The sequence below is a fragment of the Macaca fascicularis genome, chromosome 7, assembly GCF_037993035.2.
Source record: "Macaca fascicularis isolate 582-1 chromosome 7, T2T-MFA8v1.1".
NCBI lineage: Eukaryota > Metazoa > Chordata > Mammalia > Primates > Cercopithecidae > Macaca > Macaca fascicularis.
The window spans coordinates 98,794,216-98,813,327 of record NC_088381.1 but is presented as its reverse complement, the minus strand read 5'-3'; the positions used below and the strand labels follow the sequence as shown (position 1 = coordinate 98,813,327).

The window sequence follows — 19,112 nt, the reverse complement described above, 5'->3', positions numbered from 1 at the left end:
TATGTTTTCCTTTAGTTCTTTAGACATGATTTTCTTTAGTTCTTTCAACATGTTTATAATAGATGACTTAAAGTCTTAGTCTAGGGCTAGGTATAGTGGCTCATGCCTGTAATCCCAGCACTTCGGGAGGCTGAGGTGGGAGGATTGCTTGAACTTGGGAGTTTGAGACTAACCTGCGCAACATAGTGAGACCCCCATCTCCACAACAAATAAAAAAATTAGCTGGGCATGGTAGCACATGCACCTGTAGTCCCAGCTCCTCAGGAGGCTGACATGGGAGAATTGCTTGAGCCTGAGAGGGCGAGGCTACAGTGAGCTGTGTCACCCAGCCTGGGCAACAAAGTGAGACCCTGACTCTAAATAAATAAAGTCTAGAAAGTTCAGTGTCTGGGCTTTCTTAGAGACAGTTTATATTGACTGCTTTTCCTCTGTGCGTAGGTCCTACTTGTTTTTCTGCATGCCTAGTTAGTTTTTTGTTGAAAACTTTTATTTTTTAGGTACTGGGTCTTGCTGTGTTGCGCAGGCTGGATTTGAACTATTGGACTTGAGATCCTGTTGCCTCAGCCTCCTGAGTAGCCAAGACTACAGACATGTGCCACTGTGTCTGACTAAAAAACTAGGCATTTAATATAATGTGGAAACTCTGGAAATCAGATTCTCCCACCTCCCAGGGTTATTTGTTGTTTGTTTTGTGAAGTCTATATTTTTTGTTGTCTGTGGTTACTGAAGCCTCTGCACAGTTAACTTAGTAGTTGAATGAATGGGCAAAGAAGCTAATAAATGAGCAGAGATTTCCTTGGATGCCTAAAACATGTAAGTCCTCTGGTCTTTGCCAAGGGGCTCTATGTGTATGTTGGGGCATGCCTTCAACATTCAGCCAGGAATTTACAACTCTGCTTGAGCTCTTCCTGCCTGTGCAGAGCCTTAATGTTAGCCAGAGGTGAGAGTTTAGGTCCTCCTCTGGTCTTTTCTGAGCATGTGCACAGTGCTACATGAGTATGGCCTTTTGGGTTCTCAGGAATATGTCAGAATTTTTCAAAGTCCCCTACATACATCTCATTTCCCAGCTTTTCTTTTTAAGCTTTTTAGTTAGCCTCTTATTTGCCTCAAATATTATCTTCTACCTCAGGCAGCCACGATATTAGACAGTTGTTTCTGATTGTTTTTGACCAAAGGTGCCCATGGAAACACCTATTTACGCTGAATGAGCTTGATTACAGGGCAGATAAAGATGACCTTGCTAGGAGAGTCTTCCAGAGAACCACCAGATATGTCATATATTGACATTTGTTTAGGGATGGGACTTTAAAGGGGCTCCAACCGTGTTCTGCCCCCTCCAGTGGCCGCTGATTTTCACGGTGATTGTGGGCTATTGGATTTCATGGGTACTGTGGAAATGGGAAGGAGTGAAATGGGAGTAGGAAGTTAAAATGCCGTAAAGGTTGTAGCTCCTACCAAGATTCAGCCATATTTGTTTAATAGACACTCCCTGGATTGCCACAATCCTTTGGTTGATTTCCACAGTTTTGAAAAAGTTGATTTTTACAACTTTGCTATGTTTTTGTTGCTTTTATGAAGGAGAGAATTTCAGAGGTCTCTCCTCTGCCATTTTTGCCGACATTACCTTCTCTGTGTCATTGGAAGTCAAGGATGGGAGTAATATCCACCCTTAATAAAGATGGATATTATTAAGATATCCATCCTTAATAAGGATGTGTGGGTTCCTTCTCTGAGCTTAGAGGGTTCAAGGGATCTTGGGTGTTTGTACTCTAGTCAGGTGACACCATAAGAGGAGACATAGAAGAAGTTCAAGAAAACAAAGTTTATTATACACACAGGTTTTATAGACATGAGGCACAACATGCCATGCAGGGCCCTCCAGGGTGGTCAGGAGACTGAAGACAGGAACGAGGGGAAGGTTTAAGCCAGAGCCTTTATTAGGGTTTCCATGGAAAAAACAAGACAGGTGCTTTGCAGTTTAGGGCTGGCTAGTCTGAATAATTTTGGTAGGCTCTAATCTAAAGGGTTGGTTCCTAGTTGTGTGCTACTTGGCCTAGGATGATTAAGGCAGAGGAACATTGCCTACTGGGGTGTAGGGGCCAGATAGAGGAGGTGTGGCTCTGGATTAATTTGTTTGTATATTAAAGGCAGGTTCCTCGTTGAGGCCTTGCTATCTGTAAGAATTGGCTATCCCTGGGAGGAGCAGCCTACATACAATACACTGGGGATTGAACATTTTTAAGTTAATCTGCTCGTGTCCCCCTCCCATTTTTCAGGGTCCCTGTTCTTTCATTTTTCCATGCAGGCATTAGTTTAACTTTCTTTTGAGACCTGCTGCTGTTATGAGTGGGTCCTGATCCTGGTCCTTAGCCTTTTGTGGCCTCCTGTTGCTGGAAATGAGTGTCTTTTTATGCTACCAAAGAACCTTCTGGCTTTCACATTTAGTTTTTTTTTTTTTTTTTTTTTTTGGTCTATTACTTTCGCCTCTTATTATAGGTCATAGTTTTCCAAAGGGTCGGTTGCCTTTAACAACAACAACAATCCAATTTCATGGTCCTTATAATTGCCTTTTTCTCCTATTTCTCAAATACCTGATAGACTGCACTTTTTTTTTTTTTCTTGAGGCGGAGTCTTGCTCTGTCACCCAGGCTGGAGTGCGATGGCGCGATCTCGGCTCACTGCAATCTCCATCTCCTGGGTTTAAGCGATTCTCCTGCCTTGGCCTCCCAAGTAGCTGAGACTACAGGTTCATACCACCATGCCCAGCTAATTTTTGTATTTTTAGTAGAGATGGGGTTTCATCTTGTTGACTAGGATGGTCTTGATCTCCTGACCTTGTGATGCACCCGCCTCGGCCTCCAAAAGTGCTGGGATTGCAGGCATGAGCCACTACGCCCGTCCTACATTGCACCTTCTATTGCAGAGGTTGTCAAAGTATGGCTTACAGGCCAAACCCAGTTCTTGGCCTGCCTGTTTTTGTGGTGGCCCATTATTAAAGAGTTGTAAAACAATAACAACAAAAAAGACTATGAAATGATGCCAAGCCCAAGTAATATATTTACTGTGTAACCCTTTATCCAAAAGATTTGCCAACTTCTTCATTCCCTGTACTGGAAAACTACCCAGTTTACTACCAATGGAAGTTTTAACATTTGCGGTGCCACTCTGTGCTGGGGGCTCCTTTCTACTCACCACCAGTGATAGGGTTCTCATTGTCAGCTGGGTGACTAGGTGGTCGATGACCCAACTCCAGTACTATATTTTAGAGCCTGTTTTCTTATATTATTCCTGTCACCAGTGGCTTAAAATTGAGCTCCCTGGGGGAGCTAACAGAGGCAGCAGTTAGCATGTGTGAAGTATGTTATGGGAAATCTTTTAGTATCAATGTCTGTGAAAGGAATGGAAAATAAACTGAAGGATAAATCGGCTGCAACAAAAAGCTCACTTGAACCCAATGTGGAACTCTGCAGCTGGGATAGCCCTCAGAATTGTCGTAAGTTGGGGGTAAGGGGCTAGGATTTGATCAGTCATTGGATGGAGGCTACTTCGGAGGACGACTGAATTTAGCAGAGGTAATTTCTAAAGAGGATTGACAGCCGAGGACTGTTTTCCAACAGCATTCTCAGCAGCTGGACAATAAATCCTTCATTCCTGAAAGGGGTTATGGGGCAGCACCTCATGTGTCTGCTACATGTAGTATCTGCTACATGTAGCCTCGTGTGAGTTTTTCTAATTAAAATTTACTTTTATTTTTTAAAATTGTTATAATTTTCTTTTTTAATGAATTAGTTTTTCTCATGAGAAAGTGGTAAAATACAGTATTCTCAAGTTGTGGTATATTTTTACTGATAATAAGATGGACAATTCTTCCTAAGGCATTTTGGAAAAACTGAGCTGTTTTGGTTTTAATTTGTGTAAAGTATAGTTAACCATTTTAGTACTAGAAATATCATCAGAGAGTCCTGAAATCCTAATCAAAAGATTGAAATTTATAGCTATCAGATCTTGAAAAGGCAGCTAATTCATTCCTCTCATTTGACAAATGAGGAAACTAAGAACAAGAGAGAGGGTTATGAAGCTATTAGTGACAAGGAAGGATTAGAATGTAAGTCTCCAAACTCCCAGGCTAGTGTCCTTTATAATAATTTATGAGAAGAGAGAGAGAGAGTGTGTGTGTGTGTGTGTGTGGCCTTTATAGCCATCTTGTTGCTCCCAGGAACTTTGTTAAACAATATGCAGATGCTTCAATAACAACAAGAATTGTAAAGTTAACTTTTGGAGTTATGTCATTTTGGACAGATGAATCTGATTTATTTTTAACTTTCCTGGAAGATGATTCACAGTTAGCTTTAGAAACTTTTTCCTGATGACTATGGGTTATCAGGTAATGGAAACTTCATTATTTATTTGCTGGCAGGATCATGCAATGAACATGGTATTTTCAAGTGCGATCTGAAAGTGCTCTGGCATTTAAACATTTAGTATTTTAGTTTTAGTAGTAGATTATCTTAAACATATTCTAGATCATTTGACTGATAACTGTCCCTTGACCCTGGGATCAAAATTTGCATTTGTGTTTATGTTTGTGGTGGTGCCAAGTAAATACTGTTTTGATTGTTGGGGACTAATACTGAGGAAAAGAATAGAGGTGTTCTTAATGAGTAAGATGATTTTGAGTTAAATGACCAAATTATTTTCTAATATGTGGCATTAATGTTTCATAATTGAAACTGAGAAAAAGTACATGTCTTATGAGGCATTCAGTAGTCCAGTCGTTCGAAACTTAAAAGATACCTTGTGGTGCAGTTGGTACATTTTCATGTTGTGAGCAGAGATTTAAATTCAGCAAAAGCACATCACCTATTTTTTTTAAAGTGTAACTTGTTAAATTGAAATTTGTTTGGAAGTTTTATATTTAGTTTTTAGTTTATTTGGTTTTGTGTTTATGTTGTTTTATATTTAGTTTTTAGTTTATTTGGTTTTGTGTTTTTAGTTTATTTGGTTTTGTGTTTATGTAAGATCCCTATGCATACAGTTTATTTCTAGGTTTATGTTTGGATAGATTTAAATAACCTTAAAGGAGAAATAATTTATGTAATATTAGAAATTGCAGGAACATTTCGCCTTTTTAAAAGGTCTGTGTATAACTCAAGTTGATAGCCTCTATCTCCAGAGTACTAAATGAGTTTAAAGAAATTGATGTTAGACCACCTGAAGACATCTAGTTAAAGTATATGACAGTTGGGCTGGGCGCCGTGACTCATGTCTGTAATCCCAGAGCTTTGGGATGTTGAGGCAGGTAGATCACCTGAAGTCAGGAGTTCAAGACCAGCCTGGCCAACATACTGAAACTCCGTCTCACCAGGCATGGTGGTGGCTCATGCCTGTAATCCCAGCCCTTTGGGAGGTGGAGGCAGGCGAATCACCTGAGGTCGGGAGTTTGAGACCTGCCTGACCAACACGGAGAAACCCTATCTCTGCTAAAAGTACAAAATTAGCTGGGCGTGGTGGTGCATGCCTGTCATCCCAGCTACTCGGGAGGCTGAGGCGGGAGAATCGATGAACCCAGGAGGCGGAGCTTGCGGTGAGCAGAGATTGCGCGCCATTGCACTCCAGCCTGGGCCACAAGAGTGAAACTCCATCTTAAAAAAAAAAAAAAAAGAAAAGAAAACCTCTTCTCTACTAAAAATACAAAAATTAGCCGGGTGTGGTGGCGGGTGTCTGTAATCCAAGCTACTTGGGAGGATAAGGCAGGAGAATTGCTCGAACCCGCGAGGGCGAGATTGCAGTAAGCTGAGATTGCACTATTGCACTCCAGCCTGAGCGACAAGAGTGAGACTGTGTCTCAAAAAATGAAAGTATATAAAAGTCATAATGAATGTGTTAGTCATATTTTACATGTATATAAGCAGCAAAGGAGTATGTAGAAGAATATTTTAAATTATAAAAATAATAAATTTCTTCTGAATAAAGCATCTGATACCATAGGCTACTGCAAGGAAGTTCTGACAGTTTCAGTCTTCAAAGATTCACTCCATTTCTCATGTTATATTTAAGTCATTTGAATGTGTTTAACTCCAAATATTCTATAGTGAATCTTAGGAAAAAATTCCTAATTTATTTGTTTTGTAAATTCACATTTTTGCCAATTGCTCTTCAGTGTGATGTAGGTATTCATGATGAAATAATCATGTTCTCCCTACTAAGATTTACTTGATAAATCCGGTACTTATTGAAGTCAGGCACTACGTGTAGTTTACTCAGTTTGTGGATTTTTTTTTTTTTTTGAGACAGTGTCTCACTCTGTCACACAGGCTGTAAGGCAGTGGTGGGATCATAGCTCACTGCAACCTCAACCTCTCAGACTCAAGTGATCCTCCTGCATCAACCTGCCAAGTATAATAGCTAGGACTACAGGCACATGCCACCCTACCTGGCTAGTTTATTTTTTGTAGAGTTGGGGTCCCACTATATTGCCCAGGCTGGTCTTGAAGTAGAAGAATGATTATGTTGATAAATAATGTCTTATTAAGATTATAGATAATGTCTTATTAAGATTATAAATTATGATTAGTGAAATATCTAGCTAGGAACAATGGCACAGCCACCCATGTCCTAGCTACTCAGAAGGCTAAATCCAGTAGTTTGAGACCAGCCAAGGTAACATAGTGAGACTCTGTCCTCCCCACTATTTTGTTTGTTTGTAGAAATAAGGGTCTGGCTGTTGCCCAGGCTGGTCTCGAACTTCTGGGCTCAAACAGTCTTGCCGCCTTGACTTCCCAAAGTGCTGGGATTACAGGCATGAGCCACTGTACCTGGCCAGTTTACTCACTCTTTAATTAGAGAATACAGACGCGTATAAAAATAATTACGGTGAATTGAGCTGAGCACCAGTAAGTTTTATTTAGTCTTTATACTCTTGAAAAGATATTTCACGTTTCATTAGCCCCCCCACCTCTTTTTTTTTTTTTTTTAAGAGACGGGGGCCGGGCCCTGTGGCTCACGCTTGTAATCCCAGAACTTTTGGAGGCTGAGGCTGGTGAATCAGTTGATCCTAGGAGTTTGAGACCAGCTTGGGCAACAGCAAGACCCTCATTTCATTTTCTTTTTCTTTTTCTCTTTTTCTTTTTCTTTTCTCTTCTTTTTTTTTTTTTTTTTTTTTTTTGAGACAGAGTCTTGGTCTGTCTCCAGGCTGGAGTGAAGTTGGCACAATCTTGGTTCACTGCAACCTCTGCCTCCTGGATTCAAGCGATTCTCATGTCTCCCGAGTAGCTGGGATTACAGGCGCCTGCCACCATGCCCAGCTAATTTTTGTATGTTTAGTAGAGATAGGGTTTTGCCATGTTGGACAGGCTGTTCTTGAATTCCTGAGCCTCAGGTGATCCACCCGCCTCAGCCTCCCAAAGTGCTGGGATTACAGGCATGAGCCACTGCACCCGGCCCCTTTACCTTTTTAAAATTGCTTTTTTTGTGTTGTTGTTGTTGAGTTTTCCATATACTGTTATCTCTACTGTTGTGTTTGAGAATGTCCAAAAAGAATTTTCAAAAACATTTTTAGTAGTCATATGGACAGATATATTCAAATAAAACTTTTAAATTATATTTTATTTATTTATTTTTACTTTATTTTATTATTTTTTTAAAGAATAGAGCAACATCTTGCTATGTTGACTAGTCTGGTCTTGGACTCCTGGCCACAAGCATTCCTCCCATCTCGGCCTCCCAAAGTGCTGGGATTACAGTTGTGAACCACTGCTTCTGGCCTTTAATGACATTTTCTAATAAGGTCTTTTATAATATGGCTTCTGCTAACCTTTCAGTTTTATATTCCTTCTGACTCTTCTCCCTCCTCTCCTCTGCTCTCTTCCTCTCACCCCCACCCCCAAACACACACACAAAATAAAGTTCCAGCCATTCTTTATTTCCCTAAACTCTGGTGAAGTTAGTGTATCTTCATCTCCAGGCCTTCACACATACTGTTTCCTCTACTTGAAACACTTCCTCTCCCATTTGATCGGAGTTCTCTTCAGGTCAAAGCTTAGCTATCATTTACTCTGGAAAAATATTTTTGAGCCTGCAAGTGTAAATGAGGTATTCCTCATATGTGGTGAACTTCTGTTATTATAATATTTATTAACCTGCATTACAGATGCCTATCCTATTTACTTTATCTCTAACAGTAGGCTAGGGATTATATTGCCCTGTGTATCATTGTATCCCAGAATGAAAGAATGAATACTAATATTCATATTATTTCAACAAATTTGTGTTTCTTGTGGGTTCAAGGAACTCTGGGTGATACAGAGTTGAACATAAGTTCTTTTATTCAGGTAACTTCAAATCTAATGGGGGAGAAATAGGTTTCCTCATCCCTTGCCCTACTCCACATGACCTTTTAATAGTAGGAACTTCACACTAAATGGTATGATCATATCTGGTCAAAACCAAGTTGAAAATAAAACCTAGAAATACTGCTGGCCTGTGTCTGAAGCAGCTAATGATTAGACTGTATCTTCTCTTTCTCATATTAGTCAAGAGTAAACTGTGATGATCTTTTTTTTTTTTTTGAAACGGAGTCTCGCTCTGTCGCCCAGGCTGGAGTGCAGTGGCCGGATCTCAGCTCACTGCAAGCTCCGCCTCCCAGGTTCACGCCATTCTCCCGCCTCAGCCTCCCGAGTAGCTGGGACTACAGGCGGCCGCCACTTCGCCCAGCTAGTTTTTTGTATTTTTTTTTTTTAGTAGAGACGGGGTTTCACCGTGTTAGCCAGGATGGTCTCCATCTCCTGACCTCGTGATCCACCCGTCTTGGCCTCCCAAAGTGCTGGGATTACAGGCTTGAGCCACCGCGCCCGGCCAGCTGTGATGATCTTAATGCTGTGTCTTAATTCCTTCATTTTCTGGTACAGCTGCCTCTCTGTATTTGTGGGTTCTACATCCTTGGGTTCAACCAGCTGTGAATCATAAATATTCAAAGAAAAGAAAGGACTGTTGCATCTGTACTGAACATGTACAGACTTTTTTCTTTGTCATTATTCCCTAAACAGTACAGTTTAACAACTATTTACATGCGGCTGCATTCTATTAGGTATTTAAAGTAATCAAGGATAATTTAAAGTATATGGGAGGACATGCATAGGTTATATGCAAATACTATACCATTTTATTTAAAGGACTTGAGCATCTCTGCATTTTGGTATCCTAGGAGGGTCCTGAAACCGCCCCCTCACAGATAGTGAGGGCCAACTATATTTTAACAGATGAAATCTGTGCTGTGTCAGCTTTAGAGAGACAAGTCATGGTCACATTTTCTGGCACTCTTACACACACCCTAAATTCTGTGGTCTTTATTATAAGTTAAGGAACCTGTCTTCCCTTTTGCATATCAAGTACGTGCCATCTCTTAAAAGTCATAGTGCCCTCAGAAGACTGCTAGAACACTCTTGCCACTCTGGTTTACTATTCTCTTTAACTCCTTGAGTCATTAGGCCCAGGAATTTTTTTAGGAAATGTGTATAAAAGAGAAAAAATTCTCTCTTTTATACACATTTCCTGAGTTTATAGCCTCCTGTTCTGTCCTATTCCTCTTGTTGTGTCCCATTCCACATTTCTGAATTGGAATGACACACATGCTCTTAAATTATCTGAGCCTTACTTCCATTTTTTTTATTTAGTCATCATTATTGTCACCATTATGAGTCTTTCAGTAACTGATGACAGACAATTCGTATTAATCATCCCATTTCACAGATATGGAAACTGAGGTAATTAATTTGCCCAGGGTCACATGAGTTAGTATGTGTTAGGGATGGAATTATGAATTGGAATCTCCTACCATCTGGCTGTAAATCCTGTGTTTTGGCTGGGCGCGGTGGCTTACGCCTGTAATCCCAGCACTTTGGGAGGCCAAGGCAGGGGGTTCACGAGGTCAGGAGATTGAGACCATCCTGGCTAACACAATGAAACCCCCTTTCTAAAAATACCAAAAAATTAGCCAGGTGAGGTGGCGTGCGCCTGTAGTCCCAGCTACTTGGGAGGCTGAGGCAGGAGAATGGTGTGAATCCAGGAGGCGGAGCTTGCATTGAGCCGAGATTGCGCCACGGCTTTCCAGTCTGGGGCAACAGAGCAAGACTCCGTCTCAAAAAAAAAAAAATTCTTGTGTTTAAATGACTGTTTTGTTGCTGCTCTCTCTCTACCTCCCAATCTACTACTTTTGGAGAAATAGTCACTATATCATTGGACTGCCACAAAGAGGAAGGCTTTTGAAGTCAGGCCTAGGTGTATAACAGCAAGCCATCTCTTCCAGGTATGGGTGCCATTGCTGTGAAGATAGAGGAAGTTAACGGTGAAGAAGGTAGTCAGAATCTGTTTGTGGCAGAGTGCCAGACTGGACAGGTTACTAGAACAGGAGGCTTTAAGTGATTGCTTAGTGGGCCGAAGAATAAGGTAACTGACCCGTCTCTTTATCTTGAACTTGACCAGACTACTTTGTGTGGATGATTCAAACTCCTTTTCATATGAGTCTTTTATTTTTGAAGGTTGAGAATCTACCTGGGGTAGTGAAGGCATTGGACTCTGGGAAGCCAGTAGACTTGAGATCTACTGTCCTGATTCTTCTATCTTACTAAACAAGACAGTGTCTGTGAGCAAGACACTTTACCTCCAGAGGAGGTGGCTTAGTTGCCTAATTTGTAAAATAATTATAATTCATTATTGGAAGTGGAGATTATAGAGCTGGAATAGTCAATACCTGTGGTATAAATAGTGTGAACAAAAGTTGGATGGCCGTAAAGTGCAAGGTCTTTTTTGAGGAATGTTGCATGGTTCACTTGTGGTAGAGTACAGAGGAATGATGAAAAATAAGCCTGAAAATGTACGATAATGGTAGATTTGAGAGAACCTTGAAAATAGCCTGGAGGACAGTAGATGAGTCCTTCAAAACTTTGTAGGAGAAAAGTGAGAGGACCTGCTTTATAATTGTACCATGACTTCATTTTCTTTATTAATTATTCTCTCTTTTTAAATGTTCAGATTTTAAGGAATAAATTTGCCTTCCAACCAAGTTTTGCTGTTTCATCTCCATTCATTGATAAGTTTTAATTTTGTTGTAGTTGGGCTCAGCAGATTTCTACTTTGTATTGTATATGTTCGTTGAGTAAATATATTTGGTAAAATTAAGAAGGGTAAATAACAAGCAAAAATAGGTTGTGATGCTAGCAGAAATACATTTCTATGTTTCATTAAACATAGAAATTGGCATAAAGAAATAAGCTTAGAAAAGTTACTACTTGGAACAGCTTTTTGCTTATTAACTTTTAGTTTGAGTATAAGGGTCAGAGTTTGGTTGATAATACCTTTTAGGATTTGCTCATGAGGCCAAAGTGCTGCTCTTGTCACAGGACCTAGCTGAGCATCTTGGACATTGTTTTTTAATATGTCAAATCAGTTTCAGTCTTGTTAAGTATAATAAACATTTATTGAATGTTTGGAATAATGGAAGACTTGGCTTCTGTTCAAGGCTCACAATCCAGTGAAGGAATGTAAAACTTGCTTGAATATATAAGACATTCAGAAGAAAGCACTGCAAGAAGTGCGAAAAATAGCCGGGCGTGGTGGCTCACGCCTGTAGTCCCAGCATGTTGGGAGGCCTAGGTGGGCAGATCACAAGGTCAGGATTTCAAGACCAGCCTGACCAACGTGGTGAAATTCCGTCTCTACTAAAAATACAAAAATCAGCCGGGCATGGTGGCACATGCCTGTAATCCCAGCTACTTGGCAGGCTGAAGCAGGAGAATTGCTTGAATGCGGAAGGCAGAGGTTGCAGTGAACCGAGACCATGGCGCCACTACACTCCAGCCTGGGCAACAGAGCAAGAGTATGTCTCAAAAAAAAAAAAAAAAAAAAATTTCAACTGGTTAGATGTAAGAAAATATTGTGGGCAGAATCACAGTGAGTAGTGAGAATAATCTTTCTGGAATGCAAATATTGATTATTTTATTGTTTTACTTTTTAAGTTACCATGGCTCCCCCAAATTTCTAATACGACCCTCAAGGTCCTGTGTGGCCTGGTTCTGACTTATTTCTCTAGCCTCAGCTTAAATTGTATTTTATATTTTCTTTTTCCTGCTGCCATGCCTCTCTACATACTCTTGCCTTTTCTTTGGAGTTTTACTATTCTTTGTATCCTCAGAGTCTATCACAGTGTACAGCCTGTACTAGTAATTGTGTTTGAAGGACTATATGCCTTGTTGTACCATAGAGAGGGTAAGTTTAGGCAAACACTGAAATTGAGGAACAAAATTTTGTTGGTAATTGGAGCTTGATTATTCTTTTTTTGATTATACTTCCATATAGTGAAATAAGTGGAGATACCAAAATATAAAAAAATGAACTTTTTGCTTTGTGGATTTGAGAAAGACTGTAAAGAGTAAATTATATAGTATGTGTGAGAAAGGTGAAATTCACCATTGATTTTTCTTTCCTTCCTTTGATTTGAGAGTTTAAGCTTGTATTAACAAACTCAAATTAACAGTTTCATTTCTGAAAAAAAATAGTTGATACCGTCTGTTTAAGCATGGCACTACATTACACCAAAGCAGGTATGAGCCAAAATGAATTGTACTTTTTTCTGTTTATTTCCCAGACATGGGGAAACATTAACTTACTTAATAAGTATTAGCTGGCACTTGCATTATGCAGGATGGAAAATGTAATTTGCATGACGCTAAGGTAGCACTATAGTAGGATATAATGATGTGGCCTGTGTTTTCAAGGCACTTTTTTCCTGCATAGTATGGAAAGTAAAAGAAATATAGGGATAGTGTTAATAGGTAAAAGGTTTATTGCCTTTTAGGTTAGGTACTTGTCTTATTTGCAAATATGTCCTTTCCGGCTACTGTCTAGCCACTACTGTAATAATCACATTCCTGAGAAATGCTTGAGTTCTTGAAGGCATTTCAGCCAAGCGCACATTTCTAAGTAAAACTTGGACTGTCCCTTTCTATGTTTTCTAAACAGGTGAGCAGGCTAGATAATGTAAATAAAAATACATATTTCTCTAATTTTCTTTTGATCCTAGAACACTACAGGTGGCCAGTATTTTTTTCTTTTTCCCTTTGGATCTGCTTTGGTTGTTCTTAGCGTTTTAGAAGCATACCTGTCCCTCACACGCATCCATGCAATGAAGCCTTATACATGTTTTCCAAATGGAAGGTAAATGAAGAGGGAACTTTTATACCTTCACTTCTTTCATAGAAAGATCATTCTCATTCTCTTTTTAAGAGATTATTTCTCTTTAACAGAAAGATCATTCTCTCCTTCCCTAGGTTTCCCATGTTGTGGTTAAGGCTGAGAATTCCTGAGAGAGATAGAGTGAGAGAGAGAAAGTGCACGCACACAAGTGCTTGTGATTGAGAATGAAAAGAGAGCTAAGTGGGGTGTGTGGGAGACTTAATAAAATAGATGTCGAGCTAGGTCTTGAACAGGTAGTTTTTGGACAGAAAAAAAAATGGAAAAGGATACTAATGTGAGCCTAAGATATTAGCAAAAGATATAAGTGTGCAAACATTAGCAAAAGATGTAAGTGTGTAAACGTTAGGAAAAGATTTATTTCTTATGATAAAACTATAAACAAACATAAGTCAAACATGGATCATCATTTATACATGTTTATGTGAAGATCTTAAAGTTTCTCCTAAATGGTATATTTTCCCATATAAGAAATGTTTATGATACTGTTTAGACTACTAAAGATCAATTTTTTTTTTTTTTTTGAGATGGAGTTTCGCTCTTGTTGCCCAGACTGGAGTACAATGCATGATCTTGGCTCACCGCAACCTCCACCCACCAGATTGAAGTGATTTTCCTGTCTCAGCCTCCCAAGTAGCTGGGACTACAGGCATGCGCCACCATGCCTGGCTAATTTTTGTATTTTTAGTAGAGATGGGGTTTCACTATGCTGGCCAGGCTGGTCTCGATCTCCCAACCTCAGGTCATCCACCCGCCTCGGCCTCCCAAAGTGCTGGGATTACAGATGTGAGCCGCCGCACCCGACCTTTTTTTTTTTTTGGCGGAGTTTTGCTCTCATTGCCCAGGCTGGAGTGCAGTGGCGCCATCACGGCTCACTGTGACCTCCGCCTCCTGGGTTCAAACGATTCTCCTACCTCAGCCTCCTGAGTAGTTGGGATTACAGGCACCTGCCACCACGCCCGGCCAATTTTTTGTATTTTTAGTAGAGATGGGGTTTCACAATATTGGCCAGGCTGGTCTCAAACTCCTGACCTCAGGTGATCTGCCTACCTCGGCCTCCCAAAGTGCTGGGATTGCAGGTGTGAGCCACCGTGCCCGGCCAAGATAAAATATTTTTTTGTTGTAAAAAAAACCCAGTATTCCTCAATTACATTTTAACTTTTTTAAAGCTTAGGATACTTCATAAAAGGAAGCATCCCAGGAATTTCTAAATGCCTAATTCTCATCTATTCAAATCATTAAGTATATATTACTTCTAAAGGGGTATAACAAATTAAGCTATTAGAGTTCTTAATGTCAAAATTGTGGGAGCAATGTTCTCTATAGTTGCCATACTTTTTGTTTTATATTTATTTAATTTTTTTGAGACAGAGTCTCGCTTTGTCGCCAGGCTGGAGTGGAGTGCAGTGGTGCAATCTTGGCTCATTGCAACCTCTGCCTCCTGGGTTCGAGTGGTTCTCCTGCCTCAGCCTCCTGAGTAGCTGGGACTAAGGCGCTTGCCACCACGCCCAGCTATTTTTGTATTTTTGGTAGATACGGGGCTTCACCATGTTGGCCAGGATGGTTTCAATCTCTTGACCTCATGATCCACCCACCTTGGCCTCCCAAAACGTTATAGTTGCTATACTTATGAGTGGTTTCAATGAGCTAGTACTAAGTAATGTGAATAATTTTTTCCTGGATGTTTAAAAGCCATCCCTCTCAAAATTAGGTGGCTTAACTAACAGCGAAGTTTTTTTTGAGACAGAGTCTCGCTGTGTTGCCCAGGCTGGAGTGCAGTGGCAGGATGTCGACTCACTGCAGTCTCTACCTCCCGGGTTCATGTAACAGCGAAGTTTTATTTTATTTTATTAAGAATTCCTCATCATTTTCTTTCTTTGCCTGCTTTGTTTTTCCTTCATAGTAAGTTTTAATTATCAAGACTTTTTCATGAAAAGAAGTACGTTTAAACCTTTTTATAGGCCTGTGTGTGTGTGTGTGTGTGTGTGTGTGTGTGTGTGTGTGTGTGTGTGTGTGTGTGTGGGTGTGGGTGTGTGGGCGGAGGAAGATGCCATGGAATTCATTCCACAGAGCTATCCAGGATATCTTTCTACATCAGTGTCTGTGGGCCAAATCAGATATCCTTTTTGTTGTTGTTGTTACTGCCATCACCCCCACTCTCCTTCCCTCCCTAGACACAACCTAGTACCTGCCTCCCAGACACTGTATTTTGCAGAAACTTAATTGATAAGTAATGTCTACATGAGCTGTTAAAGGGAATTTTCAAAGAATATTATTATTTTCTTCTTTTACTTTTTAAAGGTTAGATATATCTATTATAGAGATTGTGTTTAGATTTTTTCTCTTGGAAATTTTAAATTCTAGGTTTAATAACTACATTTATTAAATTTAGTACTATAGTAATAAATATGAGTATAAATACCTGACTCCTAAATTTAGGATTCTTTCAGCTTATTCATGTTTATTTTCTTAACGATCTTAAATATTTCTTTCATTTTGATCATCAATATACTGAATTAGTGTAGAGTAGATTAATAAAATCTGAGGAATCACATTTATTTGATCAAAGTGAATTCTCCCTTTACATATGTAGAAAACATCTTTGCCTTATTTTATTTATTTTTTTTGAGACGGAGTCTCGCTCTGTTGCCTAGGCTGGAGTGCAGTGGCACAATCTCAGCTCACTGCAACCTCCACCTCCCGGTTCAAGCGATTCCCCTGCCTCAGCCTCCGGAGTAGCTGGGATTACTGGCACACGCCACCACGCACAGCTAATATTTTTTTGTATTTTTAGTAGAGACAGGGTTTCACCACGTTGGCCATACTGGTCTCGAACTCCTGACCTCAGGCAATCCTCCGGCCTCAGCCTCCCAGAGTGCTGGGATATAGGCGTGAGCCACTGCACCCAGCCTGCCTTATGTTAAGGTAATTTTATTTTTTGTAGATGAAGTAAGTTCTTCCAAACTTGAGGTATTATTATAAGAGATTGCACACATATGGTCATTTCCATATTTTATAGTTAAGAAAACTGAGAACTTTATGACTTCATTTATTCAGCAACAAAAATTTGCCAAATATTTATTGAGTCTTTACATATGCCAAACAATGTTCTAGATAATAGGAATATATCAGTGAACAAAAGACAAACACTTTCTAATTTTATGGAGGTTACATTTTGGTAGCATTTTTCTCATTTATTTTTAGTTTTTAAGTTTTAACTTTTATTATAGATTAAAGGGTACGTGTATAGGTTTATTATTATGTGGGTAAATTGTGTGATGCCGAGGCTTGGGGTCCCAGTGATCTCATCACCCAGGCAATAAGCACAGTACCCAACAGGTACTATGATCGGCACCATTGTACTCCATCTGGGCAACAGAACGAGACCGTCTCTAAAATAAAAAATAAAAGTAAAAAAATAAAGTACCATTAAGATAGCTCATCGTTTCCTACCTCAAGAAAGGAAACTTCCTCTGTTTATGGAAAAGGGGCTTATATGTGGCTTAATGCTTTCAAATACCACATAAATGTGAAATTATTGGAATACAATTACCAGTTAAAAATTATCTATTAGCCAGACACAGTGGCTGACGCCTGTAATCCTACCACTTTGGGAGGCCCGGGCAGATCACTTGAGGTCAAGAGTTCAGCACCAGCCTGGCCAACATGGTGAAACCCCGTTTCCACTAAAAATACAAAATTAGTCGGGAGTGGTGGTGTGTGCCTGTAGTCCTAGCTACTTGGGAGGCTGAGGCAGGAGAATTGCCTGAACCCGGGATGCGGAGGTTGCATTGAGCTGAGATTGCGCCACTGTGCTCCAGCCTGGGCAACAGAGTGAGACTCTGTCTAAAAATAAATAAATAAATAAAAATTGAGTATCTCTATTATGCTTTAAACCACCTACTGCCATGTAAAATGTCATTGAGATCTTTGAGGATGGTGGTGGTATTTTGATAATCCATTAAACCTTATTTTAGGATCTATTATAAGTAGAAGAGATAAGTTGTATTTGCTTTTGGACATCCTACTTACTGTTTAGTCTTTTTTTTTTTTTTTTTCCACCTCAGATTTCTTCTTTTTTTTTTGAGAGGGAGTCTCGCTCTGTGGCCCAGGCTGGAGTGCAGTGGCCGGATCTCAGCTCACTGCAAGCTCCGCCTCCCAGGTTCACACCATTCTCCTGCCTCAGCCTCCCGAGTAGCTGGGACTGCAGGTATTTTTTAGTAGAGACGGGGTTTCACCGTGTTAGCCAGGATGGTCTCATCTCCTGACCTCATGATCCGCCCGTCTCGGCCTCCCAAAGTGCTGGGATTACAGGCTTGAGCCACTGTGCCCAGCCGTTTTTGTTTGTTTGTTTGTTTGTTTTTTTGAGGCAGAGTCTTGCTCCTCACCCAGGCTGGAGTACAGTGGTGCAATCTTGGCTCACTGCAACCTCCCTGCCTCCTGGGTTCAAGCGATTCCCCTGCCTCAGCCTCCTGAGTAGCTGGGATTACAGGCACATGCCATCATGCCTGGGCTAATTTTTGTATTTTTAGTAGAGATGGGGTTTCCCCATGTTGGCCAGGCTGGTCTCGAACTCCTGACCTCAAGTGATCCATCCACCTTGGCCTCCGAAAGTGCTAGGATCATAGGCGTGAGCCACCACGCCCAGCCTGGAATTCTTTTATCAGTAAAATTGGAAAATGTTATTTTCATGAAAAATTTTATAAGCTCTTGCAAGCAAGTTTTTTGTTTATCCATTCTCTTTGAAAAGACGAAAATTGAGTATGTACTGGGTAGGTGGGGGACTGGACTGTTTCTATTATTAGATGATCGTACAAAGGTTTTTGTGCCCTGCTTCAGCACACTGAATTATGGGGTAAGGGGTGTGTGTGTGTGTGTGTGTGTGTGTGAATTCTAAGCTACCTTGTGATTCTCATAATTAACTAGGTTTTGAAACCCTTGTGTGATACGGTTTTTATTTTGTATTTTTTGCTTTATGTAAAATGTCAATGGTTTGCCTGACTCTTTATCTTAAAATTATTTTACATTTGAACCTTGCCTTTAGCTCCAAATATTTAAGTGCTTTGAATACACATGAATAATTTTAGTTGACCATTAACAGATGAGGGTGCCAACATTTCTTAACCTACTGTTTTATTTTAATTTATTTTGAGAGATGGAGTCTTGCTCTGTTGCCCAGGCTGGGGTGCAGTGGTGCAGTCATAGCTCCCTGTGGTCTCCAACTCCTGGGCTCCAGTGGTCCTCCCATCTCAGCCTCTCAAGTAGCTGGGATTACAGGCGCACACCACCATGCCTGGTTAATTTTTAAAATTTTTTTGTAGAGACAAGATCTTGCTTTGTTGTCCAGGCTGGTCTTGAACTCCTGGCTGGCTTCAGGTGATCCTCCTGCCTGGGCCTCTCAAAGTGTTGGGATTACAGGCATGAGGCACCGTGCCTGGACAGAAAACCTACTGTTTTTGAGTAGTGGTGTTATGGATTTATTATTAGTTGCTCTAACCTGAATTTGCCTGTATGTTGCTTCCAAAGCTACAATATTTAAGTTTTTTCTTAATTCCTTAGATATTTGCTTCTGAATGGTATTGCAGTTTCTTTATTAAGTGCTAAAGAATGTCTTAAAATCACTAAATACAACAAAACTCACTTGTATCTAGTGTTTCCTTTTAGTTAAAAATTTTTTTTAAAGTAAGAAAACTCTTGCAATAGAATAAATTTTATGAAGTTATTTGTCAAAGCAAGATACTGTTTTTTTAAGAAACATTGCAAAATAGGGCCAGGTGCGGTGGCTCACGCCTGTAATCCCAGCACTTTGGGAGGCCAAGCTGGGCAGATCACAAGGAGTTTGAGCCCGGCCGGTATGGTGAAACCTC

The 19,112-nt window shown here is 40.2% G+C and overlaps 1 protein-coding gene across 5 annotated transcripts in view; it reads left to right on the top strand.

Moving 5' to 3' along the window:
- The window catches only part of STRN3 (striatin 3), a 134,026-nt gene that overhangs the window by 27,403 nt on the left and 87,511 nt on the right, over positions 1-19,112 (top strand). The gene's annotated exons all lie outside the window — the stretch shown is intronic.